This window comes from Gobius niger, assembly GCF_951799975.1.
Source record: "Gobius niger genome assembly, chromosome: 18".
In the NCBI taxonomy this organism is placed as follows: Eukaryota; Metazoa; Chordata; class Actinopteri; order Gobiiformes; family Gobiidae; genus Gobius; species Gobius niger.
In genome coordinates this window covers 27,084,177-27,105,175 of record NC_136869.1, presented here as the reverse complement: position 1 = coordinate 27,105,175, position 20,999 = coordinate 27,084,177, and the positions used below count along the sequence as shown (strand labels likewise).

The 20,999-nt window shown below is 43.5% G+C and overlaps 1 protein-coding gene across 1 annotated transcript in view; it reads right to left on the bottom strand.

Annotated features, from left to right (window-relative positions):
* Nucleotides 1-4,445, bottom strand: part of znf438 (zinc finger protein 438) — a 90,236-nt gene extending 85,791 nt beyond the window's left edge. The window contains exon 1 of the mRNA XM_079575932.1: nucleotides 4,329-4,445. The gene's annotated coding sequence lies outside the window, so the exon portion shown is untranslated. The remainder of the gene's footprint in view (nucleotides 1-4,328) is intronic.
* Nucleotides 4,446-20,999: the final 16,554 nt, after the last annotated feature.

Genomic DNA, 20,999 nt, shown 5'->3' with positions numbered 1-20,999 from the left:
GAAAGCACAGAGCTTTTCCATCCCGGCGCGGCAGTGTGAAACTCTGCACTCCCCGGGTAACCCCCACACTACGACTGCTGCTGCTGCTGCTGCTCACACTGACAACTGTAAAGGCCTCCCACCCAGACATCAACAACTGAAATGACTCGGCAGGATCGAGATGAAACCCAGTCACAAATCACTGAGCTCTTCTGTCTGACTGACATTTACACAGACTAACGCAACACATGGAACTTTCAACTGTGCAAAAGTTCAGTTACAGTCACAATCTGATCAAAACTAGGGGTTAATCCGAGAGACAAATGCTATGAGATGACATTTTGACATCATTTACAATATAACAACACTTTGTTCTCAGTAGGGCTGCACGATTTTGACAACAAACCTAATTGTGATTTTTCTGACAGATACTGCGATTCCTTTTTATCCATAGCCGGTTTCATGTAGTTGAGCATCGAGCAGCAGATAAACTTCTAAACTGGTACTCATCTATTGCATTTCAGCTTCATGCAGCAACAAGATCCAAATCTGACAAGCAAAAACAGATTTTAGGAGCTTATTCAGCTACATGAATGCATTGTCCGAATCACAAGCTGTAAAGCTGCTTGTTTACCCGCTTCGTATTTATGTAAAAACCTGCTGTAAAGATACAATTACAATATAGCTCGGCTTAACACAATGATCCGCCCGTACGGCAAACAGCTGTTGTGAACACCCCAACCCCGTTCATAAGGAAATGATTATTCTGTGATCCAGTGCACGAGTCGTGAGACACTCTTTACTAGTGGCGAGTCTGCGCTGCCCGAGACGCACATGGAGTTTGTATACAGCGACTGGAGAGCAGACAAACAGGATTCCCCCGCAGACACTTTTGACTGGCCAGCAGCCAAAGAGGCTCCATCATTCTGATTGAAGAACATGTTCTTGTCATTTAAACGGTGCAAGGCAGGGAAAAGAACAAAAAAAACCCTCAGCCCCTTGTGGTTACGTTACCGCAGTAGCTCCAACCTCAATTTTGATGCGATAAACTTTAATTCTCATGTTTCTATTGTATCGAACGATTGCTTTCTATTGCATTCCACTGTAAAGTCATTGATTAGAAGAATATTAACAGGGACGGGACTGGATAAGATTGTATTATTAGTGTCATTGACAATTCCTCTTATTCCTGTTCATCTATTCTCTTTTTTGAACAGGGCTAATAAATGCAGTTCTTCAGACGGAGGTGTTTTCTAACTATGATTGAAGGCTTTAATAAATATGAATTAAGCAGAGTTTAAAGCTTAAAAATTGAGCAGGAAACACCGGTTTAGATTAAAACGTTTACTCGATTTAGCTTGGCGATTGTCAGTGCCAGACTCTGACTTTAACAGGTAAACAGGTTAGTGATTTTTACTGAGACTCTTTCTGCCCTCGGATGATGATGTCAGTGCAGACACAAGCACGTCTGCAAATGTGCGTTGATTTTCTTCTTCAAAGCAAAGTGATGATCGTCTAAGGTCATGTGACTCGGGACATATCTCCAAACAGCAGTGGTAGTGGTTCAAATTGGGCAGTTATTCAGTGATCGCAGACACAGGCCATTGCTTCAGGGCTTCAGGCATTGCTGAACTTCACTAACAATGACTGACTGATATAACGTGCAATGAAGTGTATTAGTAGAAGAAGTTTCTAAAGTCATCAACTGGACTCATGTGGGTTCAGGTCATTTTGCCTCAACAAGAGAGGCCATGTATTTAAACACCGGTCACAGTCATTCCACAAAGTATGATGAAAAATGATTTGTATCTTTCACTGGTCCAAGATGTTCTCAGTAGAATGAAAAACTCATGACTAATAATAATCACAGTAACTCAATAAGCTCCAGGCCAGATGAGGATGTGTTGGTTTCCACATGATGTCTCTGTTTAGTGGCCTGAGAAAGCAAACCTGTATGCTCACACTGTCATGTGCTCCATGACCTTCCCACATAGAAGTAGGGCTGGGTAGTACCGTAGAACAATACCAGCGTGGCATCAAAAAGGTACCACTGGGAGTGAGTCAATTCTACTTCACGATGCTTTCAGAGACGGTGATTCCCCTGGGGATGGAACGATATCACATCTCACGGTACGATACAATTTCCATATTGATCTCATGGTTCAATATTTGCGATGATAATCGGTTACCAAAATAATCGTTCCTACTTTAGATTGCTCCTACTTCTACTTCAGATTGCTCCTACCTCAGGTGCTCCTACTTCAGATTGCTCCTACTTCTACTTCAGATTGCTCCTACTTCAGGTGCTCCTACTTCAGGTGCTCCTACTTCAGGTGCTCCTACCTCAGGTGCTCCTACCTCAGGTGCTCCTACTTCAGATTGCTCCTACTTCTACTTCAGATTGCTCCTACTTCTACTTCAGATTGCTCCTACTTCAGGTGCTCCTACTTCAGGTGCTCCTACTTCAGGTGCTCCTACTTCAGGTACTCCTACCTCAGGTGCTCGTACTTCAGATCGCTCCTACTTCAGGTGCTCCTACTTCAGGTGCTCCTACCTCAGGTGCTCCTACCTCAGATTGCTCCTACCTCAGATTGCTCCTACTTCTACTTCAGATTGCTCCTACTTCAGATTGCTCCTACTTCTACTTCAGATTGCTCCTACTTCAGATTGCTCCTACTTCAGATTGCTCCTACTTCTACTTCAGATTGTTCCTACTTCTACTTCAGATTGCTCCTACTTCAGATTGCTCCTACTTCAGATTGCTCCTACTTCAGGTGCTCCTACTTCAGGTGCTCCTACTTCAGGTGCTCCTACTTCAGGTGCTCCTACTTCAGGTGCTCCTACCTCGATTGCTCCTACTTCAGATTGCTCCTACTTCAGATTGCTCCTACTTCTACTTCAGATTGCTCCTACTTCTACTTCAGATTGCTCCTACTTCAGATTGCTCCTAATTCTACTTCAGATTGCTCCTACTTCAGGTGTTCCTACTTCAGATTGCTCCTACTTCAGATTGCTCCTACTTCAGATTGCTCCTACTTCTACTTCAGATTGCTCCTACTTCAGATTGCTCCTACTTCAGATTGCTCCTACTTCAGGTGTTCCTACTTCAGATTGCTCCTACTTCAGATTGCTCCTACTTCAGATTGCTCCTACTTCAGATTGCTCCTACTTCTACTTCAGATTGCTCCTACTTCTACTTCAGATTGCTCCTGCTTCAGGTGCACACACCATCACCAGAGCACACAGTGGTTCTCAGCTGGTATGGTGTCGGGGTGTTGGGGGTAGAGGGGGGTAGTTACATTTTGTAAGTTACTGCACTTTCCTTTTTTGTTTTGTTTTGTCACACAGTACTTTTTTAGTTCAACTTGTTCCACTGTGACTCTTCATGTTGACCATAGCTGTATTTAGTGTTTTGTTTACTTAACTCTTCATAATAAATTCTTCTTATATGTTTTTATGGCACTTTCTTTGACAACATTACAACTTCCACATTATTTCATAATTTGTTTCTCATAATTTATGTCAAACTGAATCATGAATCAGACTTTTACACACAAACAGTTACTCAAGTATATATTTGGGTCACTACGTCTTACTAGTACTTGAATAAAGTCATTATAAAGTAACATTACTCTTACTTGAGTAAATATTTTGGCTACTCTGCCCGCCTCTGGTTGGGAGCCATCACCGTACTAGAATGAGAAAACACAGTTTAATTTGTTATATGTAATGTAAAATACCGTACTTTCCTGACAAAATATTGTTGAATAAGCATTTAAGAAGCCTGGAAAGCAGAAAACAATCAAATAACATGAATAGACTTGGGTAGTGTTTCTTCACTTTTTCAGCAGATAAATAATGAATGAAATAAATGTTTTCAGGTAAAGGGTCCAGACCCACCAGTTGAGAACCAGTGCACTAGGGCACTAGGGCACTAGGTTACACCCTCACCCTAGCCTCCTGTGACCCTTGCTGAGGATGCACATCTCACTCCTCCTCGCACCATCCTCTGACCTATATATCTGCGTGCACTTTTCAGCGGGAACCCCACTCAGCTGACGTCTGTGCAGCTCTGCAGAGTGACCCGCCGGCCACCCCTGCGCTAGCCCCGCGGAAATGACATGCTTTAACACCGTTTACCAATGCACAAACTGTCCGAGGCCGAAACTGCCCCATTACTGCGCTGTTACGAGGATTTGAGGCCATTTTCACCGTTCAATGTGCAGCAGAGACGAGGGCTTCCTGCTGCTAAAGGCTAACAGGGAAACAGTGCGGACGACAGCCCGTATGAGCGCTTTAAAACGTGCAGGCGTGATGGGAATGCGGGGGGAAGTCGGAGCACATCTTACCTCGACTCACGGGGGTGTGAAGGGAGAGTGTCTACGCAGGACTCGGCCGCATTTCCCCTAAAATGTGTCCCAAAAGCGTCGATCTTCAGAAGTGTTTCTCTGCAGCCATCTTGGGCCCGGTCGATGTGAGGAGACCGCGGGGGTGGCGAGTCAAACTTCCCAAAGCGCTTTCCACTTTTTGATAGAAATGCTGATTTGAATTTAATTTCATACAAATATGTTTAGACTCTTGTTGATAGCTGATACTAGAAGCTTCAGTTATATCGCAACGTGATTATCCAGATTTCTCTACACGACTGTAGCACCCCCGCTGTACTGTAATGGTTCGGTCTCAAACGCTGTGGGAGCCTGTGGGAAAGATCAGCCAATCAGCGGCCGAGTCCAGACCATAGTGAACACAGCTGAATGAATGAAAACTTAGATCAGTTAGAACATTGAAGTATATTTCTAATACTATTAGTTAGTGAGTTTAATTAAGCCTGTGTGTGACTGTCCAGTGTCTTAAAAAGTGAAATGTCCCTTTGTGCATGCAGACTTTTTAATAACATGCAGACTTTTTAATAATATGTAGACTTTTTAATAACATGCAGACTTTTTAATAACATGCAGACTTTGTAATAACATGCAGACTTTTTAATAACATGCAGACTTTTTAATAACATGCAGACTTTTTAATAATATGTAGACTTTTTAATACCATGCAGACTTTTTAATAACATGCAGACTTTTTAATAACATGCAGACTTTTTAATAACATGCAGACTTTTTAATAACATGCAGACTTTTTAATTACAATGGCATCTTCTTATGCTGGAAAAATATGCTAAATATGGATAATAATAAGCTCTCATACTTCGTCCTGACACAGACCAATGGAGAAATTCACTCGTTTCATCAGCTCTCAAGAAACACTTTTTGATCAGCCGATACCGATCATTGCCGATACCAATCACATGATTTTAATTGATGAATAATTTAACAGTGGCAAATATTGGGTGAATTTATTTGAAATTAATATTATTACTCTTGCATGGTATTTTATTACTTTAACAACATTTTCAAAAAACTTTATTGTGCAAAAAATGTTCAATGTCTTTAATTTTTTTTTTTAAGTTTATACTAATTAAATTAATTAAAACTATTTATTGTTATTTCAGCCAATCAAATCCCTGTCTGAATTTGCGACTTGTAGTTGCTTAGGCCTCATGATTATGGAGAGGCCAGGCGGACACAGGAGCAGCATTTTGGTTTTGGACGGTAAGTTTGGACAACATTTGAAGACAGAGAAGGAAACTTGAAGAAAGAGACGGCTCCATGAGGCGCCAAACACAGACACGTTTTACTTTAGTGACATTTCAGCTCTAAAGAGCACAGTTTCTCAGCAAAATAAGACAGGGCAGGTTTCACAGACCCTGCCTCTGATTGTAGTTTCACACACGTTTCATATGTATTACCAACAGAAGTGAGCAGGTCAAGTCATGTGGTAGATGCACATGTAAATAATGGAACATCGCCTCCTCCTTCGCCTCTTAGAAGTCCCATACGCGGATACTTCATTGTCATGAGCCTTTATGCTTTTGTCTTAAAGGATCTGTATCCTGTTATTTTAGCCATTCCAAAGTTAAGTACAGGCATTTATATGATATATTGTACCTCTATGGAGCACTCATTTTTGTGATAAATATAAGTGTTTTCTGGAGGTATTTTTCAAACCCGGAAGACACAACGTTTCGATTCAGTTAACTCCACCCCCTCTCTCCGCACATAAAATACGGTATAGTTGTTTATTTATATAGTAATATAAATAAACAGTAATAAGTGAAGTTACTTCACATTACAGTTATAAGGAGTTGACATCTGCAACACAGCTTCATAAATGGCTAACACACATGCTAATATGCTAACACACAAGCTAACACACTAACACACAAGCTAACACACGTTTTGATAAACTCACCGCTCTGGTCCATCGGGTGTTTACATTATGGGACTCGCGTTGGTTATAAAAGTTAATCCACTTTGATTCTGGCGAAGGTTCACCAAACATCCATCAGAGACAGTCACAGAAAAACAATATTTTGGTGAAAGTCGCCGAATCCCGGAGAGAAAAAACAACTTCTGGCGAGTGGGCCCTTCTTTAGGAAGGTTGAATAAAGTCCTCGTAGCCAAACGCGCTTCTTTTTCTCTTCGTGACATTATCGTTAGGTAAGAATAAAGAACAGGTGTGTCCAGAGTAGGTTATAACGAGCTCCATCTTCAGCTGCAGCGCAAACATGACGTCTGTTCAGACGCTGTTTTGGCCCCAGCTGACCTGGAAGCACCTCGGGCACATCCTTTTTTTTCTTCTTTTTTCTTTCTTACAATAGAAATAATGAAAAAGCTGGTTTACATATTAAAATCAGGCCGTAAGAATAGAATTAAGACATTACATTACAGACGTCGAGCACTTCCGTTCCGCTGTGAACACACGACGACACAACTGAGCAGGTCAGTCGTTCACCAGGAGAGGGCGGAGCAGCTGCTCAGAGAGCAGGATTCAGGAGGATTACTGAGAGCTGCGTGGAAGCCAAAAAACACTCTGGGGGTGTTTTTGATAAGGACACAGCATGACAACATGGCTAAAAGCTCCAATGAGTCGATTTTGCATGATATAGGACCTTTAAGCGTAGCAGGTTAACGCTATGGTTAGCGCTATGGTTAGCGCTATGGTTAGCGCTATTAGCCAGGCGCAGAGGGACACGGTCACTCCTTAGAGCAGTGATGCCGAGCTGTTGTGTAGGCACAACACACATTTCAAACATGGCTCTGAGCGGCAGTATACTGAGGAGTTTTCACTAGAATATCTTCTGAAAGAAAGTTTGTAAAATCCACCTTTGTCTGATCGGCGCATTTTACCGATCACGATCACAAAAATCAGGCCGTGATAGGCCGATCATGATCGGTGACCGATCAGATTGGTGCACCTCTATACTTTTGCATAGAGGTTATTGCACATATGTTACTTAACAGTATTGTTGCATATTCTGTATATTGTTCATCCGTGGGGATGAAGGAGCTGCTCCTTCTTACACTGAGGGTGTCTCGGTCTGCACTAGAGGAGCTGCTCTGCTCCTCTACAGTCTCCTCTGAAGGAGCTGCTCTGCTCCTCTACAGTCTCCTCTGAAGGAGCTGCTCAGCTCCTCTACAGTCTCCTCTGAAGGAGCTGCTCTGCTCCTCTACTGTCTCCTCTGAAGGAGCTGCTCTGCTCCTCTACAGTCTCCTCTGAAGGAGCTGCTCTGCTCCTCTACAGTCTCCTCTGAAGGAGCTGCTCAGCTCCTCTACAGTCTCCTCTGAAGGAGCTGCTCAGCTCCTCTACAGTCTCCTCTGAAGGAGCTGCTCAGCTCCTCTACAGTCTCCTCTGAAGGAGCTGCTCTGCTCCTCTACTGTCTCCTCTGAAGGAGCTGCTCAGCTCCTCTACAGTCTCCTCTGAAGGAGCTGCTCTGCTCCTCTACAGTGCAGTGGGTGGGAGGTGTTGTCCATGATGGATGGACCCCGTCTCCTCAGAAGGTAGACGAGACTTTGGCCCTTCTTGTACAGGGCGTTGTACAGTCCAGTCTATTGTTGAAGGTGAAACTGTCCATCGCCTCAATGTCCTCCTCCTGGATGTTCACCAGTATGTGCCGTAGTGTCCTCCACCTGGATGTTCTCCAGTGTGTGCAGTAATGTCCTCCTCCAGGATGTTCTCCTGTGTGCAGTTGTGTCCTCCTCCTGATGTTCTCCAGTGTGTGCAGTAGTGTCCTCCTCCTGGATGTTCACTGGTGGTGTGCGGTAGTGTCCTGATCCTGATCTTCTCCAGTGTGCTGGAGAACGTCCTGGATGTCCTGGATGTGCTGTAGCTTTGTTTCGCTCACCTCAGGCCACAAGTCTGACCAGTACTCCAGGTCGTTCCCCTCAGACACACAGCCCATGGACTTGGCCCTTGTGCGATTTCATTTAAACATTGAACCTTTCTTTTAACAACCCTTTGGTCCTTTCGGTGTTTCCTCTGAAGGAGCCCGGTGCCTTGGGAGCGGTGCTGTGTGGGTGCTGTGTGGGTGCTGTTCAGTGGTGCCTGCATGGAGATTTGGTGTCTCTGCCACACCTCTCCTCTGTGTCCTGGGTGCCCAAAACTAAACCTATGAATTATTAATAGATATGTATATAGATTTGGCTGCAGTGTCTCCCCTAAAACAATCAAATAATAATAACCAAGATGAAAGATGTATGTCTTAATACTGTACATCTGAAGCGACCTCCCTCTCTCCTGGTACAGTTGAATTTTTTGCCTTTTTCTGCAAACTGCATTTGTGGTTTCTGTGTTCCACATTGTTTTTCTGGATACTTTTGTACGTCTTTGCTGTGGAGGTTTGGTGGATTTGTTTACTTTGAGAGTCCAAAATGGTCCTGAAGAAAGCAGCTTTTGAAAAGTAAACAAAATGCTAGCTTCTCAGCTAAACCCATGTGAGACCTACAAACTTCTTCTTCTGAGACACTGAAGAGGCACCAAGAGCCCCCACACCTGCAGAACAGCGGAGGCGTCACAAGAGGAGCTACAGGAAACAAAAAAGGGACAAACGAGGAGATGGTGATGGAGCTGCAGGAGGAAGAGGGAGGAGGAGGTGGAGCTGACCAGTGCAGGACACCACGCTCTGAAACAGGGATAAACCCAGGAGGCGCTGATGTTTCAGAGGCTCAGAGGAGACAGAGGGCAGCCAGGTTTCATCTGAGTGCTACACTTTCCCCAGGTCATACGGTCAGGTTGACACACAGTGGCAGCGTGGCTCAGCCGCAGCGGCTCAGGACTAACACCTGAACACTATTTTGTTGTACAATGACAATAAAGCGCTTACTTACTTACGTATTTATAAGCCGCAGCTGTCCACGCTGTTCCAAGTGCATTAGAAGCACCATCAGAACTGGAAATGCTGGACTTTTCTCTTCATGCACGGTCAAATATTCCAAGCAAACAGAGGCCTAAAGGTACATTTACTTCTATTAAAGAGGGGGTATTATGCTTTTTTCAGCCACATAGCACCAGTCTATAGGACACTACAATGATGACGAAACCTTCTGTTGGTCTGTCAATGCAGTAAATTAGAATAACTGCCTTGTATAAAATTGCTCTTTCAAAATGGCGTTAGCAAATGACTTGAAATAGGCCTCTGTCTCTTTAAGAACCTCTGACCCTTTCCGACACGCCCCCTCCACACGCTGTCTGTGGCATCACAACAACACTGCGCTCGTTGTCTCAAGTATTGAAACTACGATCGGTGCATTTTAATTTTTATTGTTGGAAAGGACCTACTATTTATCACTTTGTGAACAATGGCCACACAGGATATTATTTGGAAACAAACCTTCCACACCGGACGCTTGGAAGGGGCTCTTGCCTGAAAAATAACTGCTGTTTGGAGGCTTCTCTTTGCATCTGCCATGCCCTATGGATCTCTAACTATACCCCCATGGACGACACCAGGATCTGCAGGAGCCCATACGATTCAAAGACGGACATTATCTGTGCAGGTGGACAATGGTTTTTCGAGGTTACCCGTTAACTTGTTATAATCGACTACAGCTCATTGTTGATAAAAAGTCTGTAATAAACCACAAATGTGTAAAGCCAGGCTCATTGTGTGATCATCGTAAAGGCTGCTTCGAGTAGTTGCCGGCTTTATTGACGTTATTTGTGCATAATATGCTGCCTGTTTTCAATGAATGTTGTGAAGGTGAAGGTTGTTAGCTTGTCGCAGCTAATAGTGCCTTAGCTCCGGGAGAAACCACTCGGCTACGACTCACTGTAGATGAAATGTGAGCAATAAACTACACAATCAACAAGCCAGGCTCCGTGTGTGATCATCATAAAGGCTGCTTCAAGCAGTTGCCTGTTTTAGTGACGTTTTCAATGCATAATATGCTTGTATTCAGTGAATTTTCCCGTTAGCTTGTCGCGGCTAGCTTGTTAGCTCCGGGAGAAAACCACTCGGCTATGACCCATTGTAGATGAAATGTGAGCAATAAACTTCCAAATCAACAAGCCTGGCTCCGTGTGTGATCATTGTTAAACGGTTCTTTATGTGTGTGGTGGTTTTATTGACTTTATTTGTGCATATTTCTCGTTTTCACGTGATGACTCGAGGTTTAGCTTAGCATTAGCTTTCTCCGGAGGCTCTGCGCATCATCAAGGCCCAGCGCAGAACCAGACACTGAAATAAGTGTTCTTGTCACCGGTTTTAATCCTGGGTGTTTCGGTAACAGAAACACTGATGTGTGTCTTTGTAAAAGTCTGCTGTGGCTCCGGTTCACAACACATGAAGCTAATCCTCCATGATGACTCTGTTTACATCTTAGGGCTAGACACTGCGGGGAGGGGGTTCTGCTGAGGAGCAGTGGTTGGTTACTCGGCTGGTGACGAAAGGTCGGAGGCGTATCCTGGAGGTCGAGGGCGTTTCCTGAAGGAATCAGGCGTTTTATCCCTAAAATGGCCGCCATCAGAGTTTCTACAGATTACTCGAAAATACGTGAATGTGCCAAGGCAACACTTCAGGCATGGTTTTAATGAGGGAATGACTTAATAACATGATGTAAAGCTTGAAAAAGTCGATTTTGCATAATAGGCCCCCTTTAAGAACTTCCATTCAATTATTTTGTACACATGCGTGTGTTCAGTGAAGCCAAAGCACTGCCCACACAGCGACTCCTCCTCGGGAGTGTGGCCGTGTTTTAAAGCCGCCCTCCTCGGCCTGTTCGTGCACACTCACAGTCTTGGGAGTTTCCCGGTGTTCCAGGCTGCTCTGAGCTGGGTCTGTGGTGAATCGAGGCTTTTGAACCCGCCATAGTATTTTAGTGAAAATTAAACGCATTTATTTTGCACTCAAAGCCATGTTAGCTATAGTGCAGGAGGGCATCCTGCTGCCCCTGCTCCGGTGTGCAGCAAACACCGCGGACAGAGGTGGAGGACTAAGTGTGGGAAAATAGTATAGGCTTATAGTCCGTAATTTTTTTATTTGAACTAGCAGGCACGTGTCTGGGTCAGCGATCCTGCTAAGTGACCCTGAGAGATGTCACGTTTGCTTAAAAAGTCATACCTCCTATAATTGGAATGTTGGAAATGTGTTTAGACACAACTAACAATTTAACATTTACAAACAATGAAAGCAAACAAAGTGAACAAAAAAAAATCCGGTATAGGGCGTTTAAGGTGTACTTTATTGTCCCCATAGGGAACTGAGTCCTCTGTCTTTGATGTTGTAGCCTCCTCCAGTTTGAGTGGCCCCACTGATGCCTTCACCCTAACGGCCTTCTCTGACTTTTGAACTCATATTCGTGTATAATTACTTTGATGTGCTCTTGATAGTAAGTAGTAGAAAAGAGGTAGTAATAGTAGAAAGGAGGCGAAATGCATATATTTTATTCTGGGTAGACTCTTGTGTAGGGGAACTTGGTCAGGGATTCGAAATGGTAGTGATCCAAAAGGAGCGGTCCACAGTATGACAGTGGCTCAGGTGGACGAGTGACGTATATGACCAGAGTCCACAGGACACCAAAGGGAACATGGTGTGAGAGTATTTGTCTCATCCGGAGGTGAGAATAACAAGCTTTGAGAAACTTATACTAAATCTGAGATCATGAAAACAATCAGGTCTGATGTATGTGACGTTACTGAAACCCAGCCATAATAAAGGAAATATCCAGCCCTTTGTTTTGTCATATCTCTATGTGCTCATGCCAATAGAGCTGAACTGCCCCATCCACGTCCGGTCCTGTGTCTCTGACCGGACGCAAATTATACCATTTACTTTTTTGCACCAAATTTTAAAAAAAGTCTGCAAAGTCTCTGTGCTCACTCAAGGACATAAACACAAGGTTAAATAGAGTCATAAAATCATGTAGCCGTATTTTAAGCAGAGGTAAAGCAGCCAAAAATATTTACTCAAGTAAGAGTATCATGTTGCTTTGAAATGATTTTACTAAAAGGGGTGGGGGTGTAGGTGTGTGTGTATTGTGACATCTGTATATATTGGGAGGGTTTGTTGGGCAATAATGTTTTTAATGTCTTTTTTTAAATGTCAAAGCACTTTGCGATCCGCCTGTGTATGAAAAGCGTTCTATAAATAAAGATTGATTGATTGATTGATTGAAGTACAAGTAAAAGGTAGTGGCCCAAATACTCAAGTAGAGTAAAAAAGAACTTGGAGAGTAACTGTTTGAACGTAAAGGTCTGATAAATGTTTCAGTAGTGACATCAATTATGAGAAACCAAACGTGAAATGATGTTAACAAAATAATATTTTCAAAGAAAATCCCTTAAAAACAAATCAAAATAAATCATTTTGAGGAATGAAGTAAACAAAACACAAAATACATCATTTTTACGCATCAAAATGATGATTTGTCACTTAAAGATGTACTCACAGTATACTTACAAATACTCATACTATTTTTTAACTCAAGTGTACGTAAAAAAGTACTGTATGACAAAACTACTTGCAAAAGTACAGTTAAGTAAAAGTTAAGTGTAACTGAGTACTACCCACCTCTGATTCTCATGTTTTTTTAAGAATAGGTCATTTTGACATACTTTTTGCGTGCGCTCGGTCACGCAAAACGACCAAAGCATTTGGCTTCTCCCAATGTGTTCCTACAGCTCCAAACGGGGGTGAAGTTGGAAGCGACCGCGCTCTTCCACGGGCACAAAGACCAGACAGGTACACATCAACTCGTCTAAGCTCAGGTAAGAACATATCACAGTGTGGAAAAACAGTGGCCTGTTCCTTTACATACTCAGGGCCCGATCTTGTGCATCAAAACGGAGACGATAGCATGACATTTTGCGCTCAGTCGGGGCGCACTTTGTGATCTCACTCCAGACTTAGCGCATTTAAGTGGGTGGAGACACACACATTTTCCTCCAACCAGATCGACTCCGCGTCCAGGAGAGTGGTTGTGTGGGAGTCGGGGGTGAACATGTGCTTTTGTTTTGCTTCGCGTTCACGCCGAGCGCGGCCGATCCGCGCCACAGCGGACGCTGTAGCTCTTTTTCTCTCGAGATGTGAACATGGTTTAGCTCACGATGGGGTAAATAATGTTCTTAGTTTGACCTGTGAGAGCCTAAGGCTTAAGAAAGAACGCAAGACAGCGCAATGTAAACCAGGAAGTGAATGTCAGCCCCCTCACAGGTGGCGGAGGCGAATGCACATATAGCGCCGCCACTCGGAAAATAATTCGCCAAGAGCCTGCGCCGCCCCGTGCACCGCCACAAGATCTGGCCCTGAGTGTTTCTTGTAAAAATCAGTGCTTAGCACAGAGCTGATTAGCCAGTGTTGTGTTTTGAAGCTGCTAATATTTCAATTTTTGACCAGAAGTGGGTGAACTCTATAGATTTGCTACTAATGAATGTTTAATCGCACCCTTTCACCTTTGACCTCTCATGGACATCCAAGCCCTGCTGAACCACAGGCTGTTCCACAGAAACAGGGCTGTTGTTATTGCTGTATATTCGCGGTCTTTGCAACTTAATAGTAAACAGTTATTATTTCCAAAAAAAAAGGAAACTCCTGACGGTGAATCTTCCTGTTGATCAAAGTAAGGTAATAATAATCAGTTCACAGGGCGGTCATGCACACGCGTGTTTATTCATGTTTATGCTTGGGGGCGCTTGTTGAAAATCCTAATGAAGTCCCTATTAATACATTACAATATATTAGCGCGTGAATCAGCCGTGACATAACGAGTCCCCCGGAGCGCCCGCATTTAGCTGCGCGCACACTTCCTGTCACATGTATTAGAATAACGTCAGGGGCCAGTGGAGCGTGGCACACAGCTCAGTCACCTGGGGCCTCACATGTCCTGTTGTGTTAACCCCACACACACAAACACGCACAAACACACACAAACCAGGGGTGGATCCGCGCTGACGGGTGGCTCCGTGAGCAGCCTCACTGTTTCATTAGGCACATTAGGAAACGCTGCCAGGGACTGGAGGCGTGCAGGGGCCCACACAGAGGAGGGGCCCGGGACACACCCTGCATCATTGTGACTTATAAACCTGCTATGGGGCGCCTCAGCGTTGATATTTCACATTTTCAAACATGTTGACAGTGGGAGGAATTAAACATAGTAAACGCAAAATACAAACCAAAACCGCCATTTTAAGCTAACATGCAAACAATGGAGCTGCGATACATGCAGTTTGAGGACAGTTCTATCTATTACGTAACAAAATAGGAGAGATATAATATGATATGCACTGCGTTCCAAATTATTATGCAGATTGTATTTCAGTGTCAAAAAGGTTAAAAAAAATTCATTCATTTTTCAATGAAACTCATGGATGGCGTTGTGTCTCAGGCTCTTTGAATCACTGACATTAATCTCAGAGACCTGGGATGATTAGTTTTCAGGTTAAGCCCAGTTAAGAGAAAAACTACTGAAAAAGGACGTTCTACATTATTAAGCAGATCATCATTTTCAAGCAATATGGGAAAGAAAAAGCATCTCTCTCTGATGAAAAGCGTGAAATAGTTGAATGTCTTGGTCTAGATATGAAAACCTTCCATATTTCATGAAAGATTAAGCGTAATCATCGTACTGATAAGAGATTTGTGGATGATTCAGACACACACAGGTTTGTGCAGATTAAGGGACAATGAGGACGGTTTCTGCCAGACAAACACATCAGATTAATAGAACAGATGCTACAAAGCAGCATACAGGTATTTGAAGCTGCTGGTCCCTCTAGAGTCTCCCGAACATCAAGGTGTAGGACCCTCCAGAGGCTGCAGTTGTGCATAAAACTTCTATCCGGACCTCCCCTAGACTGTTAACTGATGCAGAAACGGCTGCAGTGGCTCAGAAATACATGAAGACTAATTTTCAAACATTCTTGTTCACTGATGAGGCCGTGTGACCCTGGATGGTCAAATCAATGGAGTAATGGATGGTTGGTGAATGGTCACCATGCCCCAACAAGGCTGTGACGTCAGTAAGGAGGGGGCGGAGTCATGTTTTGGGCCAGAATCATGGGAAGAGAGTTTCTGACTGACCACTGTCTTCTATGCTACAAAAAGAAGAGCCGTGTTTTCCCTAGCAAAATCTTCTTCATACATGACAATGCACCATGTCCTGCTGTAAAGAATACCTCTGCATCACTGGCTGCTATGGGCATAAAAGGAGAGAAACTCATGATGTGGACCCCCTCCTCCCCTGACCTCAACCCTATTGAGAACCTTTGGAGCCTCAACAAGCAAAACTTCTATGAGGGTGGGAGGCAGTTTTCATCCAAACAGCAGCTCTGGGAGGCTATTCTGACATCCTGCAAAGAAATCCAAGCAGAAACTGTCCAAAAACTTTAATGGATTTCAGAATTTTGAAGCCGCTATCACACAAGGGCTCCTTTGGTAAAATATAACTCGACCTGTTAAGATTTTTTTTTGGATTGAAATAGCTTTTGATTTCAGTAAATACGACCTCCTAATGCTACAAATTCAACAAATGACCATTTTCAGTTAATTACAAGCTTTAAAATGTATTGAAACCATGAGTTGCATAATAATTTGTAACAGTAGAGTTTGAGGTTTTTGCTATATTTATTTTTGAAAAAAATACTGTTATCACTGGGAGATTTTTTCAACCACATTTAAATGATCCTCTACCAGTTAAAGACTTTAAAATTATGCTGACTCTCATTTGAGTTGACAATTTAGAAAATCAGATATAAAATGTCACTTGCATAATAATTTGGAACGCAGTGTAAGCTTCAGCAAACCAGGTGAACTGGATTACTCAAAGTAAAATACTTACCAGGTATCTTTTTGAAGGAAATGGCATTATAATATGGTTAAAAGTTCAAAAACATGCACCACAGCAGGTGCAGTAAATGTGTAGTAGCAAGAAATTGACCTCTTGCCAAAGCCCCGCCCCCTTGGTTACTGTCGCTCACTTCATCAAGAAGTGGAGTTCAACAAATGTCAGATTCCTCTTTTTGATGCAATACCAGAGCGATAATGTAAATGGGTTGCAATGTGCAGTGGAAGAATACATGCAAAATATGAAACGAAGGCGACGCTTCAACTATCGAGGCTAAAGCAGCGGACACAGTGTAAGCACACGGTGTAACCGGCTTTTGTGGACTAGTCACGCTCTTACACTACTGGGTAAGTTCTCCTCTTTTGTTAGTCTAGTACTGAATAAATAGAAGTGTTATTGTTAAGTTAGTTAGCTACAGTTAGCTAAACTATGTTACCTATGTTCCCCGAGTGCAATTCTTTTACTGTATGTGACTTGGTACATCGACCAATCACATCATGCGAGTGAATCGTCATACATACATACTGTATATCAATCAGCTTGACCCTGCCCTTGCCACTAACCTTAAGGATAGTGGGCTGGTGCCTAAGCTTAATCAATAGAAGTGGGGAAACATAGGGCTGACCCCTAAACTACAGGAGCAGAGTGCTCCAACTGCTCGTGCGCCTCTTATTTAGCACATCTGACTTAAATCTGAAAGTTACGACTTCCTCATTCTTACGACCTGTGACCTCTCAGGCTTAAGCCCTCTGTGCCTTACACCCAGTCACTTTAAGGCCAATCTGGGGCAGGTGTAAGTCGCAGCTTTCACATGAGAAGAAAAGTGTGACGGGCTGGCTGTGGGCACAGTCCAAGTAGACTGCTCACTGTGAGGGGGGGGGGGGCAGCGGCCCATGGATCAGCCCCTGGCCCTGGCTGTGGAGGAAATATCAATGTTCTGCTCAGAGCAACTAAACGCTTCCTGTTGCACTTACAAACAGTAAACGTGCCAGATATTCCAGCGGCAGAAGCAACTTTTATGTGACGATGTCCAGCAGCGACGGCTCATGAAGCTCTTGGCAAACGACAAGACGGTAAACCAGTCTTACCTTAGCAACGCTTCTGTTTTTTCCCTGGATTTTTGAAGGGAAAAAGAGATGCTCCACTGTTTCTATGTCAGGAAATCCAGAGAATAACGGATAGCAACAATTACTATGCGAGGTATGATTGGACAATGACCGTTTTGGGGCGGGGTTTTGCGAAAGGTCAATTAGAGGGACGAAACAATCAGGGAGAGTACGGTAAATAAAAATAATTGTTACGTTTTCCACTATGAGTAAATGCTGCATTTTGATGAACTGAAGGTTTTATCTGTATTTTCTGCCACTTTTTGGGATCAGTATTGTAGGCCTTAGCTTTCAAATGAGTGTTACACTGGCCTATAGGCTGTAAACTCTCAGGTCACCATGCTTTCAGAGGTGAAAGTGTGCAGACGAGGTGGCTCTGGCGTGAGAACTCTGAGGCCTGTGAGCTCTGGCAGGTGTGTGGCTGAGACAGGGGAGTAATTATATCAATATTTCATATCTGCACAACAGGAAATGAGAACGCTTCTCACAGCACCACTAACACTACCACACAGGTGCTTTCACTACCGGACACGTCGTACACTCATGCATGTTCTCAGCCAGTGTGGGCCGGTCTCCTCTGGCTGTGCAAAGGCCCTCAGCGAGCTACTCCCTATGACAGTTTGTTTGGTGGAGGACCGATTTTCAAAACACCAAGGGCCGAATCTCCCAACTGTACATTGTATCTATTAAGACCTAATAAGCTGTTTTGTGAGGGCATTTTTGCAGAATAACCTTATTTTCCACATGTTTGGAGGACTTTACCAGGTATTTGATCTCTGATTTTTTTTTTTTATCATTTCGAGGGCCAGAGGTTCTCTGTTGGAGGGCCAGATTTTGCCCTCAGGCCTGACGGTGCCGATCCCTGCCGAATCATGGGGTCTCAAACCTTTCAGGACGCGATTTCTAATAAATTCAGAACAGGTCCAGAACATATACATTTTGGTTTGATGCTAGTTCCAATACTGCATTTTGAGTTTTGGTTTAACTTCATCGATCTCGACACCTTTTTGAGTGACAGTGCAGGATTTTAGAGGCAGTTGTGGTGAACAGGTCTGAGCTCATTCTACACATTAGAACATTGTTGAAACTGTAGGGGGAAGAAAATACTTCATTTTAACATTTTTAAACTCTGTATAGTCCCTTTAACATCTTATACAGGGGTCCCCAAACTATGGTTTAATGATTTGCTTGTAGAGCACAAATCCCTGAGTATGTCAACAAAAAAAGTAAGTCTCAGCCCATTCCTGTGCGGAGTTAGGATATTTTAACTAAATAACCAGTTCACTCATTCCAGCCACTAGGGGGCAATTTGAATAAATAAAAAATAATTCCACAGGTGTCCAGTAGAGGGAACTTACATAAGAGATCAGAATATAAACACATTATAGCCCCGTGGTAAATGAAGCTTACCACCACAGAGTGTGGAGAGAATGAATAATGACTACAGTACTTTGAGAAACTTGTGACACAGACTTGTAAAGCGCAATACAAGTGTAAGAAGTTATTACTTTGGTCACATTACATAATGATGTTTTATTTGAAAATATAAATAAATGGAAATTAAAACAAAGTGTGAAGACTTGATTACTATTTCTGCAAACCACGACAGTGAAACAAGTATGAGCCTGAATCAAGTGTTGATCTTGTGGATAAAGTCGTGGGGACGACTGTGCAGGCGAGTCGTCTCTACTTCACAAAGAGGCATTTTGCTCTGGGTCATACAATTCTATGTTATAGCCAACCCGGTCCGGCCCCCCATCACAGTCAGGAACAATACTGTGGCCCCCAGAGAAAAAAGTCTTAGGACCCCGATCTAATAGATGCAATATCCAGACCAGTGTGGTATAGTAAGTCTTTATTTATTTGATTTTTATTTATTTGACCTTTACTTCAGGGGAGTCCTGGCCCCAGAGGGGAACCTATTGTACATGTTTTAGTGGTAGTACCTGGAGGAAACCCACGCTGGCACGGGGAGAGCATGTAAACTCCACACAGAAAGGCCCCGTCCCTGCTGTGTTTACATGGCACAGAAATGTCACCGTGACGTTTTTATTGCAATATTCATTCAAATGTCATTGTGATACTTTCTGTGTCGCCGGCCGAGGGACTGCAGATGGAAATGAGCATGTTTGCTATAATCCGGCATATTTACACCGTAATTACAGATGTTCATTAATATGCACTGTCCCTATTAAAGAAAACAAAAAAAATTAAAGCCGCAAGCGGCATCGAACGGCCCTCGCGGGCCGTGCCTCCTTTAGCGCCTCTATTGCCGCGTCAATGTAACCGTACCAAGGGCGCCAGCGAGGCCACACTGCATTTTATTGCCCTGATGTGCCATTAATCTTTTTCAGTAAACATCTGAGCTACATTTTTAGCCTCTCCATGTAAGCAATGGCTCAAGCCTGCAGAGGGCGCTAGCGCGCCCGTAATCTTTTTAATTTCACAAGTGGCATCAGACGACCCTAACGTGCCGTATTTCCATGACCACTGTCCACAAGCTCCGAACAGGGGGCGCTAACGCGCTGTAATGTTGTATAATGTGAGATGTATGTGTCAGCCCCATTGGATAACATGGGGGGCCCCGGGGGTCACCATGGCAACACCGTACAAAATACGATATGGGTCTCATTGGCTTTTTGGATCGGGACGCCATCAACTATTTTTGTACCGAATTTCATCCATTTCCGACAAACTAATTTTTTTCCCATAATGCATTTTTTCTTCTGCACCTGGAGGGGGCGCTATCGCGCCCAATGGCATTTTTTCCACATTTGTTGCGTCCAGGGGTGAAAGGTCAATAAAATGTATATTTCCGATTTTTAATCGGAGTTTGTTTGTGCGAATGGGAGCGATTTTTAGTTTTTGATGAATCGCAAAATACTTCGGAAAGATTGCGGCTTCGCCGCAAACGAACCATAAAACTTAGCCAAAAAATGTGGATAACTTTTGATGCCCCACATCTGGAGATGAGCTGGAGCGATTTTGAGCTCATTTGGTGAAACGCCCTAGGAGGAGTTCGTTAAAATGCGATGTCAGCGAAAACGCTGACTCAGCATTCTCAGGACTTCCTGTCAAAATGGCGGACTTCCGGTTTGTCAGGGGGCGTGGCCACAATAATATTTTTTTTTTGTCGTCACATGACGAATATCTGTACCGAATCCCGTCGCTCTACGACAAAGTTGACGTTGGCCCCGGTTGGTCCCGCCTCCATCGACGCAATGTATTTTGATTCACCATGGCAACACCGTACAAAATACGATATGGGTCTCATTGGCTTTTTGGATCGGGACACCATCAACTATTTTTGTACCGAATTTCATCCATTTCCGACAAACTAATTTTTTTCCCATAATGCATTTTTTCTTCTGCACCTGGAGGGGGCGCTATCGCGCCCAATGTCACTTTTTAACATTTGTTGTGTCCAGGGGTGAAAGGTCAACAAAATGTATATTTCCGATTTTTAATCGGAGTTTGTTTGTGCGAATGGGAGCGATTTTTAGTTTTTGATGAATTGCAAAATACTTCGTAAAGATTGCGGCTTCGCCGCAAACAAACCATAAAACATGGCCAAAAAATTTGGATAACTTTTGATGCTCCACATCTCGAGATGAGCTGGAGCGATTTTGAGCTCATTTGGTGAAACGCCCTAGGAGGAGTTCGTTAAAATGCGACGTCAGCGAAAACGCTGAGTCAGCATTCTCCGGGCTTCCTGTCAAAATGGCGGACTTCCGGTTTGTCA